The 14,875-nt window shown below is 42.2% G+C and overlaps 1 long non-coding RNA gene across 2 annotated transcripts in view; it reads left to right on the top strand.

The window, feature by feature from the left end:
• Nucleotides 1-7,473, top strand: part of LOC132399356 (uncharacterized) — a 31,181-nt gene extending 23,708 nt beyond the window's left edge. For both annotated transcript variants that reach the window (XR_009513971.1, XR_009513970.1), the window contains exon 4: nt 1,285-7,473. This is a non-coding gene — a long non-coding RNA (uncharacterized LOC132399356). The remainder of the gene's footprint in view (nt 1-1,284) is intronic.
• The last annotated feature ends 7,402 nt before the right edge of the window (nt 7,474-14,875 follow it).

Raw genomic sequence — 14,875 nt, 5'->3', positions numbered from 1 at the left:
CACGAAGCAGCATTTGTTTGGAGTATTAGATGAAAGGTAAATGTCAGCCAGTGAATTTTCTGTTTTCAAGAAGTACCAAGATATATTTTTTTCCATCCAACGAGGTAGTTAGCATATCTTACTGTGAAATGGTGCCAGTAAATGGAGCTCAGGAACGACCGAGCCAGTGTTCCCGTCTTATCTTAAGCTCCCATAAAACCCAGATGTGCATATTTCAAGTGAATGCCATTGCACCATGGTGGGCTGTGGAAATCCAGGTTGACTTTCGTTGCTGAAAGACAACAGGATTAGAGGGCAGCTGATAGCTGAAATCCTGCGACTTCCAAGAGAGCAGGCTAGGTGAAGAAAACCAGAATGAAGTAACCTTCAGAAAACAAATTGTGTGAACAGTGGTTTTAAGTCAGTCATCATCACTCTTATAAAACAAAATCAAAATAGTGCTTCCTAATCTCAGCTCTAACCCAGCTCCCCAAGTTAAAGAAAGAAAAATGATCAACCACCCACAGTAACCTACTTATACCAAAGGACACAGGAATGTGATATGTCCACCCTCACTATAAACACAAGGTTTTCCATGAGAAATGGAATTTTCTTTTTATAGCTCAATGCAACACATCTACTGTTTCAGGAAGAGGAAGACCTTAATGTTATTTTGTAACAGATAGAAGGAACTTTAGTTGCTGGATCGATTTACAATCCACTCACTACATAAATTATTCACCCAATTAAATGTGTTATTCTGAGTATAATGCATCAGGGAATGCATGCAATAGGATTTTGGAAACTCTACTCGTAGTAGTATTTATACAAATAAGCAACTTGTCTGTTGTAGAAAACAAATATCAGTCTTCCGTCACACAGCGTGAACATATTGGATACTATTCACTAAAGGTTTGAGTATTTGAACAGTTTGTGTTCTGTGCTTGGGGGAGACAGGCAATCAGGATTCAGACAAAGACTTTGTTAAATACTTTTGATATTTGTTAGCTGTAATGTGATGTCTGCAAATAGTTTGTGAAGTGCAATATGTGCCACTCTTTGTCATTACAGTTTAAGTGTTCGCTGCAATTGTGTAGTACCAAAGAGGCCAGGAATTATTCTGACATCTTTCAAGTTGGCAAATGTCCTACATAATAACACTTACTTGTGTTCCATGTGTAACCTCTGTGTTGATTAATATATGCTGTGTTATTGAGCAATAATTCAAGGAAGCATAAGTACTCTCACTAGAATTTTTTGTGACTGTTCTGATCTCCCACCTTATTTTTTATATTAATTTTATAGGATCTATGTTTCATTTATTATCCATCTCCAGCCATTTTTGAGAAGATGACAATGAAAGAAATAATTTAAACAGCAAATTGGGAGAGCCCTCACAGAAACTCTAAACTCCTAAATTCTGTCTTGGACTAACAGCAACAAAAGACAGTAAGAACCTACTGCATATCTGCCAATGGTTTAAGGATTGCCAAGTCTGACTGGACATGTTCCATCACATGACAGTTCACCGCCTACACGTCTTGGCTTTGGTCGTTGAACACAGCCATCTCGCGGTACATCGTTTTCCCACTGCAGCAGGAAGCATGCTGCACTTCTCAGCTGGATGTTGACCAGTTTTCCACAGTTGATCATTTCGGAGGAAAATAGCCAAAAGTACTCAAAAGGAATGAAATAAATATAGCTTTTTGTGTTCCTATGATTTTCCTCCCGGATTGCTTTGAAGGATTTTGTAGGATAGTCCAGTTCTCAGAATCTCCAGGCCATCCTGAAGCATTGGCAGCACTTCAACAACTATACAGAGACATGTCAGACTCATCTATTGTTTGCTGCTTCTTTGTCAGCTCAGAGGCTGGGTCAGGACATAGAATGTTAACAGACGTTGAATCATCAGATGGCTAATCCAAGAATGTATTAAACATAGAGCATAAACTATTGAATACCAATGTCCTTGTATGGGAAAGCCTACAAAACATAGTGGATACAGACCAATCCAACATGGGTGAAGCCCTCCCACTGAACGTATTTACAAGGAGCGCTGTCACAGAAAACCAGTCTCTATCATCAGTGACTCCCACCACCCAGCACACTCTCTTTACTTGCTGTTGCCATCAGGAAGGAGGTACAGGAGCCTCAGGGCCCACACCACCGGGATCAAGGACAGTTATTATCCCTCAACCATCAGGATCGTGAGCCAGAGGGGAATAACTTCACTTGCCCCATCAATGAACTGTTCCCATTGAACTGGAGTCACTTTCAAAGTCCTTTCATCTCACATTCTTGATATTTTTTGTTTGCTTGCTTATTTAATTATTTATCTTCCCGTGTGTTCATTTATTTATTGTTTATTTATTCATTCACTTGTTCAATTGTTTATTATTTCTTTTACAGTTTGTAGGACGAAGGGAAGCCCCTTTATTTAAAAAAGGATGACATCTCCTTTGTCCTAGAATGAAAGGCCTCATCCTGAGAGCAGATGCAGTGGAGGCAGAGGAATTGAGAGAAACGGACAGCATTTTTGCAGGAGACAGGGTGGGAGGAGGAATAGTCTAGGTAGCTGTGGGAAACAGCTACCTTTTGTCCACTATCAACTCTGCCCTCCATCGCGTCTCCTGTATTTCACGCACCTCTGCCCTCACCCCATTCCCCCCGCCAACCAACCAGGGATAGAGTCCTCACCTATCACCCTACCAGCCTACAGATCCAACGTATAATCCTCCGTAACTTCTGCCACCTCCTATGTGATCCCACCACCAGCCACATCTTCCCCATCCCCCCACTCTCGGCTGTCTGCAGGGATCGCTCCCTATGCGACTGCCTTGTCCATTCATCCCACCCCCCCATCCCTCCCCACCGACCTCCCTCCGGGCACTCATCCCTGCAAATGAAAGAAGTGCTACATCTGCCCCCACACTTCTTCCCTCACCACCATCCCAGGCCCCAGACATTCCTTTCAGGTGAGGCACCACTTCACCTGCGAGTCAACTGGGGTGATGTATTGTATCCGGTGCTCCCGATGTGGCCATTTATACATTGGGGAGATCTGCCGCAGACTGGGAGACTGTTTCGCCGAACACCGGCACTCGGTCCTCCAACAGTGGCGGGATCTCCCTGTGGTCACACACTTCAATTCCACAGACCACTCCCACTCTGACATGTCTCTCCATGGCCTCCTCTACCGTCAAGATGAGGCCACATGCAGGTCGATGGAGCAATACCTTATCTCCCACCTAGGTAGCCACCTGCCTGCTGGCATGAACATCCAACTCACAGACCTCCGTTGATACCCGTGCCCCCCCCCCCCCCTTACCCCCATCCCTATCTATTATTTTAGTCTGGTTCTCTTTCTCTCTCTTTTTTCCCCCCTCACTATAATCTCCCCCCACACCTACCTTTCTTTCTCTTTTATTTCCCATAATTCTCCATCTTCCCCCTAGCCCATTTCCCTCCAGCCTATCACTTCCCAGCTCGCTACTTCATTCCTCCCCCCACTTCTTATTCCCCCTCGACCATCCCATGTTACTTCACTCCTGATGAAGGGTTTCGGCCCGAAATGTCGTCACTACCTCCTCCCATAGATGCTGTGTGGCCTGCTGAGTTCTGCCAGCATTTTGTGTTTTTACCTAAACAATCTAGGCTCTTGTACCTACCCAGTGTCTACATCCCTCCATGTTTGCTTAGATGCACCTTTACTATATTTGCCTCCACTCCCGCCCCCGGCAACCCATTCCAGAAACCCTACGTGTAACAAACTTGCCCTGCATACATTTTTTAAACTTACCCACCCTCACTTTGAATGTATGCCGCCGGTATTAGACATTTCAACCCAAGAGAAAGATACTGGTTGATGATCTATGCGGCTCTGAACCTTACTGTGTAAAATCACATATAGTGTTGAGTCTGACTACCTGAAGGGGCTGGAGATCTGGTACAGAGATGCTAGGGCATGTAACAAGAATTGGCTGGAGCAGATTGTGCTGAGATTGAATGAAGTCACCCGAGACCACTAAAGCTGGTGATATACAAGTCTTCATCATAACAAGCAGTCATTCTCCTGGCGACGCTCGCTGTAGAGTCTCACAAAGTACATCCCATTTTTATACCCAAAGACCAAAGGTAACAGCAGGTGATTCAGTACAATTTCACTAGCTACAATAACATCACTTATTTCAAAACTTTGGTTTGACTGTGCTTCCTTTGAATTGTATATCTACAGTGGGAGACCCCTCTGAACGTTAAATATCTTTGCTGAAACAAGCTATTTGCAAGCTTCCCTGAACTTACACAATGTTTACAATTTACAATGTCACAAAGGTGCAAATTCCTTAAACCCATAGTCGATGCATGGCAACTAACACGACCCCAATGTCTTAACGTTTGGCAGATACATATGCAATCACTTAATCTGTGGGAGAATCTGTGTTTTCAACTTCAATTTACTGCTTACAATTTACAAAAAGATCTGAAGACGTTCTTGCTTCAATTAATATCTGCATATAACTCCAGAGTACTCCCAAATATGCCCTCCTCTTGGCCCCTGGACAGAAATCTATCCCAGGAAGGTCAAACCTTATGTGCATCTCTATCTGCACGATTATCCCTATCTACAAGACTAAACAAAGATGGCAATAAACCATTCCAGAGATTTGATCACATCCTCTTCTTAGATAGTTTTGTCTTCTCAATTTCAACAGACTTTAAAATTCAGCTTTGTCATTTATGTGCTTGTTGCTTCCTCACCTGCTGGCCCAGTACAGTTTAATCCCATCTTTATCTTCCCCTCCACCATCAGTATTTGTTAGCTAAAACTCAGCAGTAGCTGTCAGTTATTCTGTGGGCACTAGCATGGTAACAGATCCCATTCGGTGCTGTGACGAAAGACTGTCAGAAAAACCTGACAATAAATCTCTCAGTCCCTTTGATCAATCTGCAAGAGGGTTTGGGGTGGTCTCTATTTGTGTATCTCCAAGTACCTTATCGCAGTGGCACCCACTCCTGGTTTGTCCTTTTGATGAGTGGTCCGAACGCTGACAGGGCCCAGCTCCTTTGTATCCACTCCCATTTCAGTCTGGGGTCGTTGCCTTCAGACGCTATGTGCATTTTATTCTTTCTTGGTTCGCCTTGCCTTCGAGGCTGTGGAACTTGATGTCCACCGTAACTCAGATCCTTTCCCATCTATTTTCCCCTACCTCTTTCTGTTTCTACAACGAATCACTTATCTCCCAGAACCAGCCTTCATTACAAAGTGCGGTTACCGTTACACTTCTGCATGTAGCTTTCACCAGGAGTGGTCTGATGTGAAACAGCAGGCTGATGTCCATCACTTAGATTCCCTGTAATGACGTTGTTACTAGGTAGACATGATCTGTGAGGGTGACAGGAAGATGAACCCGAGTCCTGTGTTTCCATTGTCTGCCTTGCCAGGGCTGCACACAAACACAGGTGTCATTTGTCGGAAGTACTTATCCACCTGGGAGTGAACCTTGCTTTTTTTCAGGCAGCTCCCTCACCATGAATTGGTCACCCATCTGTGGGAGGACGATCTTCTCTTGCTGTTTCGCTCGGTCCCTCAAAGCATTGCAATGGTCCGCCACATCTCCACAAGGTCTTATTAAATTGGTAAATCCCTTGATTTCTTTCTCCACCCTTTCGATTTCTGTCATTTTGTCCTCCTGTTGCTCTCTATGCCCTGTGATCTTTACACTCATTCCTTTTCTGCTCCATACTCTCCCCTTTCTGCTCAGCATTTACTTAAGTTGCTGCTACATCTACAGGCAGCTGCATTACCTTTAACAGTTCTTGTCCTTTACAGTCCCTAACCTTGGGACTGCTGACATGATTCATGATCATTGTCCCATCTTCTGTCTACACTTCACCCAGTCTCTTCCCTCTGCTTGGGGCTGGTGTCTCTCTGAGGACCATGTTGTCTGCTCTGCGGTCACACATGTTTGCTGTCCCTGTCTTGTCCATGGTATTACTCAGTCTGTCCATCCCTAGTACAGTACTCTCATTGTTTGCGTACAGTCAAATCCACATGAAGCTACATTCTCGCATTCTCAAGTATGCAAGGCTCATTTCTATCTGCCCTCATAGTTTTACCCCCTGCACAGGTAAAGTAAATCACCTCTCCAGTCGAGGGCAAGGGCAGAGCAGTAAAATGCCCTTTAGGGCTTCTAGCGAACTGAGGTATAATTTTTTACAGAAAGGTTTGATTCTGGATTGTATGCGGAATGATCGGCCAAAGGAGATAATGGAGGCTGTAAACAGTAACAACCTTTAAAGGTCTCTTGAATGCCTGCAAGAAAATGAATCTCAGGGTAGTATATGGTGACGTACTTAGATAATAAATTTACTTTGACATTGACTGACAGGTACTTGAAAGATCAAGGCATTAAGGGATATGGGATTAATATGGATAAGATGAGGGCAGAATAGAGGTGGTGGGCCAAGGGGTTGTATGACTGTAACATTTGAGTCAAGTCAAATGTTTTCCCCTGTGCCTGCCACAGATTTCATAATTTTATCCACAAATCTATGATGTAGTTTAACAATAAATGCTTTGATTTTATTTAGTGTCAAAATGCCTCTCTATAAAATGAATTTCTTTCTGTGACAATGCAGCTTGCCACCACGTTCTTTGTTTTTCTGCATGCTGCCGTAGAAGCTGAGCTAATCCCATGATTTCCAGCATTAAAGATGCCTGCATTGTTCGGCCTAAGCACCATGTCAGGATGGTTGCTTGGAGATCAGGCTGTCATGACTGTGCACTGTATGCAGAATACAAGCAACAGCAGATCCATTGATGAGATGAGTGCTAACTACATCTTCTCTTATTGAGAAGATCATCTGTGGTCCCAATTCTAAATAACCTGATATATTCTTGTGTTAAAGTCTGCAGGGGATTGAATTAAGTCATTGGGGGCAGGGAGTTGGGAAAATCATCATCACTGGGGCTCCTGTAGTGTTTATCCAAGAATATAGAGTATGTATCTATCCCGATGAAGGGCCTCAGCCTTAAACATCCACTGTTTATTCATTTCCACAGATGCTGCCTGACCTGCTGAGTTCCTCCAGCATTTTGTGGGTGTTGCTCTGGATTTCCAGCATCTGCAGAATCTCTTGTGTTTATGGCATACATATCTATATTATTGCCCCCACCTTCCACACTATGCTTAAATCCATATGGTCCAACAAGGATACTAACTTGGTAGGTCAGGCAGCATTTGCGCAAAGAGAAACAGAGAGATCAATTTAAGTTGAATATTCTTCATCAGAACTGGGAAAGTTAGAAAACAAAGTTTTAAGTTTCAGGGAGGGTGTTAAGTGGTAGGAATATCTTGACAGGGTGAGGCCAGGATTGCTAAGGTGAACCTAATGTTTATGGAAACGTCTGGTTGATTTTCAGGGTTGTATATGGTGACATATATAATATATATTTTTATAATAAATTTATTTTGAACTTTGATTTTCATTGAGGAGGGCTGGAGAGTGACAAAGCAGATAAAGGAACATACTAGAACTGTGAAACAGAAGACGCAGGTGTTGCTGAGACCTGAAACTAAATAGAGAATGCAGATCAGGCAGTATCTATGGAGAGTACGTACACATTACAGGTGGAAAACCTCACAGTGGAACTGTCCAGTTTAGATACAAACAGAAAGAGTAAAGCATCTAAAATCATTCCATTCAATATTGAGCCCTGTGTGTCTGTTGGGGTCACATTCTGTGTCCGGTGCTCCTGTTGTGGCCCTGGTATATATCAGTGAGACCTGTTGTAGATTGGGAGACTGCTTCACTGAGCACCTACACTTCGTCCGACAGAACAAGTGGGATCTCCCAGTGACCACCCATTTTAATACTACCTCCCATTCCCATTCTGATATGTCAATCCATGGCCTCCTCTATGCCTCTACTGTCAGGTGGAAGAACATCACCTCATATTCCATCAGGGTAGCCTCCAACCTGATGGCATGAACATTGATTTCTCAAACTTCCAATAATGCCCTCCCCACCCAACTCGTTCACCATTGCCCATCCCTGTTTCCCTCTCTCACCTTATGTCCTTGCCTGCCCATTGTTTTCCTCTGGTGCTCCTCCCCCTTTTCTTTCTTCCATGGCCTTCTGCCCTCACCTAACAGACTCCAGCCCTGTATCTTTTTCACCAATCAACCTCCCAGCTCTCTACTTCATCCCTTCCCCTCTTCCCCTCCTGGTTTCTCCTATCACCTTGTGTTTCTCTCTATCCTACCCCACCTTTTAAATCTACCCGCATCTTTTTTTCTCCAGTCCTGCTGAAGGGTCTCAGCCCAAATCATCAACTGTAATCTTTTCCATAGATGCTGCCTGGCCTGCTGGGTTCCTCCAGTATTTTGTGTGTTTAAGCTATTCAAGCTCCAGCATTCAATTAGGTCATGGCTTTTCTCTAACTTTGGCACCACATTTAGCTGCTGTCATCACTCAAAGTCCCTGAGTATTTGTAACAACAATACCATAGTAACCCAGAAGTATTAGCCTCCTAGTGTTTCCTCTTCTCTGGACCTCCTGGTTCAGCTTTGATGGCATAGACCTGGTTCAGGAAGCTTCTACCAAATGGCAGTGTGTTCTTAAGGGAGATTAACAGTGCTATGGAAGACCTTAAAGTGCGGAGAAATGTAACCAATCTTGAAAAGGAAATGTCATTCATATATTTTTTCTATGGAGATAATAGTTAAGTCGACTGTCAGACTTAAACATTTATACAAAATACAGTGGCATGCAAAGGTTTGGGCACCCCTGGTCAAAATATCTGTTACTGTGAATAGTTAAGCGAGTAGAAGATTAACTAATCTCCAAAAGTCATGAAGTTAAAGATGAAACACTCTTTTCAACATTTTAAGCAAGATTAGTGTATTACTTTTGTTTTGTACAATTTTAGAGTGAAAAAAAGGAAAGGATCCTAAACACACCTCAAAATCCACAATGGACTACCTCAAGAGGTGCAAGCTGAAGGTTTTGCCGTGGCCCTCACAGTCCCCTGACCTAAACATCATCGAAAATCTGTGGACAGTCCTCAAAAGAGCAGTGCATGCAAGACGGCCCAAGAATCTCACAGAACTAGAAGCCTTTTGCAAGGAAGAATGGGTGAAAATCCCCCAGCTTTTGCAAGAAAGATTGGGCAAAAATCCCCCAAACAAGAATTGAAAGACTCTTTGCTGGCTACAGAAAGGGTTTACAAGCTGTGATACTTGCCAAAGGGGGTGTTACTAAGTACTGATCATGCAGGGTGCCCAAACTTTTGCTTTAGGCTCTTTTCCATTTTTTGTTATTTTGAAACTGTAAAAGATGGAAATAAAAAGTAATCTTGCTTAAAATATTAAAGAAATGTGACATCTTTAACTTTATGCCTTTTGGAAATCAGGTCATCTTTTACTCGCTCAGCTATTCACAGCAACAGAAATTTTGACCAGGGGTGCCCAAACTTTTGCATGCCACTATATATGTAAAAGAAATTACTTCATTTTTTATTTAAATTAATATTTGTTTCCCACTTTTTCAAATTCCGGCTTGGACATCTATTTAACATGAGGCTGATAAAGATTAAATTAATCTGAGGTATCTTCATACTCTGCTGCCCGGTTTGGCAAACTTGCCTTGTAATTTATAGCTCCTCACAGCGCAGGGAATTCCCATTGACTTCACAGGTTCCCTCACTTAATCTGCCCCCACCCTCAATTGTTTAACTTTTAAGAAATAAAGCAATGTATTTTATAGTGCTGTTTATGACCGCAGGTCATCCCAAAATAATTAAGAGCATTCAGATAGTGAAACATTGTGTATGATATATAGAAGGTTTAGCTTTATTTGTCACGTGCACATTGAAACATCGACGCGTACAGTGAAACACGTCATTTGTGTCCGCGACCAACACGGACCGAGGGTGTGCTGGGGTCAGCCTGCAGGTGTTGCCAATATGGCATGCCCACAGCTTACTTACCCGTTCATTTCTGGAATATGGGGGGGGGAGACCCATTTAGCCACGGGAAGAGCATACTAACTCCTTGAACCCCGAATGATGATTGTTGCCACATTGCACTAGCCACTACACCACCGTGCTGCCCCACGTGGATGGTGTGTGGTCCTCAGAACAGGAATGGCTGGAGTTCACAGCCTTCCAAGGGTATCAAAGAGAGAGGGAGAAGTCTTATTGTTGTGAACTGAGGGAAAGCATTGATAAACACACACTGGGGCTAACTTACTGCATCTTTCCAAAGTAAAACCGTTATCAGTTGGTAATCACAGTGTAAATATGTTGCCATTTTGACAAAGCAGGGTCATTTGTGATGGCCTAAATGCAGATGATGCCAAGATGTCTATACCATTTACTGAAGTAATCTTGGATGAGATGCCATCAGTTTGATATTTCCACCCTGTTATCACAGGACTGTGCTCCCAATTGGTTACTAATTTTCACAGTAAAACGGCCCCATTTATTGGCTCACATGATCAGGAAGCTTACCTCACTGAGAGCGAAACTGCCTTTCATTCATTACATCAGTCTGTGATGGGGTTTGGCAGTTACTGAATGCCAGTTATTCAAAATATCGCAGTCATACTGCCACATCCTTTCTGATGCAAACAAAATGGCCTTTTTGAGGCAGAAGTTAGCTTAACCTGCCCAAACTGAAGCCGATTGCTACAGCGTGTTCCTTCTGCATACTAGATTATTTGTAGAAAGCACAAAGCTTGACATGAATCTCAATGAGTGACTTGCTGATTACTAATCAGACTGAGGCCATGAGGGCTATTGTTCTTTGTAAGTACTTGATGGGGCAATAAGTAGTAATTCTGATCCTTATTCCATCATGATGGCTGCCCCTCCACCCCTGCCTAAGATTTCTCTTCATTTGTACTAAGGTGGAATTCTATTAAGCTGTTCGGCAGGACTAAGGTGTACAGTTGAAGTTTTATATGTGTCATTTGAACTAATAGTGACCATGGGCAACAGTGTAAACTGGGCGGTCCCTGAGCCAACAGTCTACATCTCACTCAATTCTTTTTACATTGACTCATTTTCCTGGTCACACAACGTACTTGAAACTTCATCCTGGCACAAGATTTTGGGGAGGATAGAATAATGATTCTGGAAGGTTGTGAGAAATATTATTGATAAGTCTGCAGTAGAAAGATGGGACACAATTCCTTTCGCCTTGAGCAAGGGAATATTGAAAGTGGCTTATTTTCTTGTTAAAAACAGATCTTTCTGGTCAGATGTTAAAGACTAACTAAAACTGATAATATCTGCTTGCTGAAACAACCAATAGGCAAAGCAGAGTGATGCAAGCAGAGGAGTCTGTTAATGCTTAATAAATCAACAAATCTGCCAAATGAGAGATAAAAAAAAGCAAGAACACCTTTACATCAACTCCTGGACTGCATTCCGCTGGATATGAGTCCAGATACTAGTGAGTTGTGATAATTACCTCCACGTCTGAGACTAAGAGAAAAATCAACTGTGATTTTCAATCCTGTCAATTCCACATAAATCTTAACAGGGTGGGATAAGGTTGGGATCAACTGTAATGTTAGCTACAGCCTAGTAGCTCATGCAGCATGTCCTGATATGAAAATTGGTTATTTGGACCTGTTGAAAAGATGTTGCACTTTTTCAGACCCTTTCAGGAGATCCCGTAGCAATTTCCAGCCAATTATACATATTTTACAGAGGGACAAGTACTGTAATGTTGAATGGAGCAGCCAATTTGAACACAGTAAGATCCCAGGAACAGCAACATAATCAAATAACTATTCACATGTTGATAGAGGAATAAATGTTGGCTAGGACTGGAGATCAGAATCATAATCAAGTTTAATATCACCCGCACGTGTCCTGAAATAAATTAACTTTGTGACAGCAATACAACGCAATACATGATAAATATAAAAAATACTGTATTACAATAAGTATATATGTATATTAAATAGTTAAATTAAATTAAGTAGAGCAAAAACAGAAATAAAATGAATCGTGATGTGTTTATGAATTCAATGTCCATTTAGAAATCAAATGGTGGGGGGGGAAGAAGCTGTTCCTGAATCTCTGATGCATGCCTCAAGGCTTCTGTACCTCCTTCCCGATTAGAACCAGGGAATTTAACTCAATTTAACTGAGGATTTTTATTTGTGAACCACACGCTCCCTTTTTCACAGTAGACCCCTCCAAAAAAGCCAGGAAAAATTGTAAAGCATGACAAACAAAAAATTCTAAATCTGAAGTGCCACCATTTCAAAAGTATTCATCGCCTTTGCTCAGTACTTAGTTGAACAATCTCTCACAGCTATTACAGCCAGTAGTCTTGTATTCTTGTCTCTTAGCTTTGCATAATGTGATAGTGAAAAAATTGCCCATTCTTCCTTGAAAAATTGCTCAGGCCATGCCGTGTTAGCTGGGGACTGGTGATAGACAGCAATCTTGAGGTGTTGCCCGAGATACTGGATCAGGTTAAGGCCAGGACTCTGACTGGGCCACTCAAGGACATCAAAAGACACACAGTGGTTGCTCTGGCAGTAAGCTTTGGGTCATTGTCCTGCTGAAAGATGAACTTCCTCCCCAATTTAGGCTTCTGGAAGAGGCTCACGGGCTTTTATCCAGATCTCACTGTATTTAGCAGCATTTATCTTCCCACCATTCCTGAACAGTTCTCCTGACCCTGCTGTTGAAAAGCATCCGCACTGCATGATGTTTACAGTAGGGATGGTGCTGCCAAGGCTGATGCGCAGCATTAGATTTATGCTACACACACCACTTAGTGCTGAGGCCAAGAAGTTCCAATTTAGACTCACCTCTAGAGCTTCTTCCACATCTTTACAGTATTTTCTAAGTAATACTTTGCAAATTCTTTACGGGCAACGATATTCCTTTTTTCAGCCAGGTCTTCTTGCTTGCCACTCTTCCATGAACTGCATCTCCAGTTGCAGCCAAGGACTTCTGCAGCTCACTCAGCCTCTATTACGTGCCATTCTTCTCCAGCAATTAAGTATAGAGGGGTGGTCTGACACAGGCAGTGTGGCTGTGGTTTCTATTTTTTTCTACTTTTTCACATGGGCTGCTCCGAGTTCTGAGGTACTGTATATTTGGTGCCTTTGAGATGGTTTTGTACCCTTCCCCAGATTTGCTCTTCTCTATTATCATTTCCCTGACTTGTCTTGAATTCTCTTTTGTCTTCACTTTGGTTTGGTCTGTTGAAAATCTACAATACTGTTGGACCTTATAGAGAGAGGGTGTATTTATTCTTATAACTTCAAAACAAAAACCAAATCGGGTGAGTTGGTATTGCACCTGAGAAAAGTTAGTGCAGTAATTACAAAGGGGATGAATACTTTATGAGCCTCACAATTTTGGTTTTTAATATTTACTAAATTGTTGATAGAGTTTGGAATTTTGATTTTGATTTGACATGGTACACAGTGTTTTGTAGATTAGCTCAAAAATCCGGCTTCAATATATTTTCAAATTTCTAAAATGAGACGGTAAAATATGAAAATGATTGTGGAGGCTAAATACTTTTTCAAGGCACTGTAATTTAAATAATTACAATGAAATTGTTGCCTTTCATACTTTGGGTTGAGAAATGGGTTTCTTTGAGCTACATATTTACAGTGGGAGACACCTCTGAATGTTCAGATACCTTTGCTAACTGAAGGTTTCCCTGAATTTATTTACAATGGTACAAATTACTTAAACCTCTAGTTGCCTAGGTTTGACAGGGTAATTAACACAACCCCATTTTCTTAATGTTTGGCTGATGCATATGCAATCTCTTAGTCTGTGGGAGTCTGTGCTTTTAACTTCAATTTACTGCTTGCAATTTACAATAAGAACTGAAGACTGGTTCATGCTTGAATTAATATTTGCTATATTCACATAACTACAGAATACTCCCTAAGTTACCCTCCTCTTGGTCTCTTGACATAAATCTGTCCCAGGATGGGTAAACTTTAAGGAAGATCTCATTAAGTAGAGCAGCGAAAATTCCCTTTACTTTGGATCCCTTCCCCAATTACTAACATATCATGTCCCTTTGTGAATCTACATCAGCACTATCATCCCTAGCTGGTGATCTGCAAGACTAAGCAGAGAAGGCAATATAACATTTCAGAAATTTGATCACATTCTCTTCTTGGGCACATTTGTCTCTTCAGTTTCAGCCAGCTTCATTATTTGTGTGCTTGTTGCCTTCTTCCCCACTGGAGGGTTTGGGGTGATCTCAATTTTGAATGCTGCGACGACCTCACCCAGGAGCACTGGCTGGGGTGGCTGCCTTCAGATGCTCTGTGTAATGTCTTCTCTCTATCTCTGTCTGCGTTGCCATCAAGGTTGTGGAACTTGATGTCTCTGCTATAACTTGGATCCCTTCCTGTCTATTTTCCCAACATCTTTCTATTCTGATCTATATAACTAATTATCTACCTCCCAGAACAAACCTTTATTCCAAAGTAATTTAATATGTTGGCTGAATGTTCAATCTTCAAGATAAAATTACTAAAATATGAGTCGAAGAATGTTGTGTGAAGAATGGCCACCTATGAGCCAGCCCTGCCTGAATGGGAGTGAATAAAATAAGCAGGGCTCTTTCAGTGGTTGGACCAGTGATTGAAATGACAATTGCTACCATGGTGAGGTCCTTGGAGCCATTCAAAGTAGAGACCACCCCAAACCTGCTGTAGGTCGATCAAAGAGACTTGCTGTCAGATTATTTTGACAATCCACTGTCATGGCATGGAAAGTAAGCTGTTGCCTGTGAACCTGAAAAAGGTTACCTTGCTGGTTTCCCCGTGCACTGAGGGCCACTGTTAAATTTTAGTTATCAGCCAATAAAGGAGTGAGGTAAGGAGGTGAGTA

This window comes from Hypanus sabinus, chromosome 9, assembly GCF_030144855.1.
Source record: "Hypanus sabinus isolate sHypSab1 chromosome 9, sHypSab1.hap1, whole genome shotgun sequence".
In the NCBI taxonomy this organism is placed as follows: Eukaryota; Metazoa; Chordata; class Chondrichthyes; order Myliobatiformes; family Dasyatidae; genus Hypanus; species Hypanus sabinus.
The sequence above is the reverse complement of the archived record's forward strand: the minus strand, read 5'-3'. Positions and strand labels throughout refer to the sequence as shown.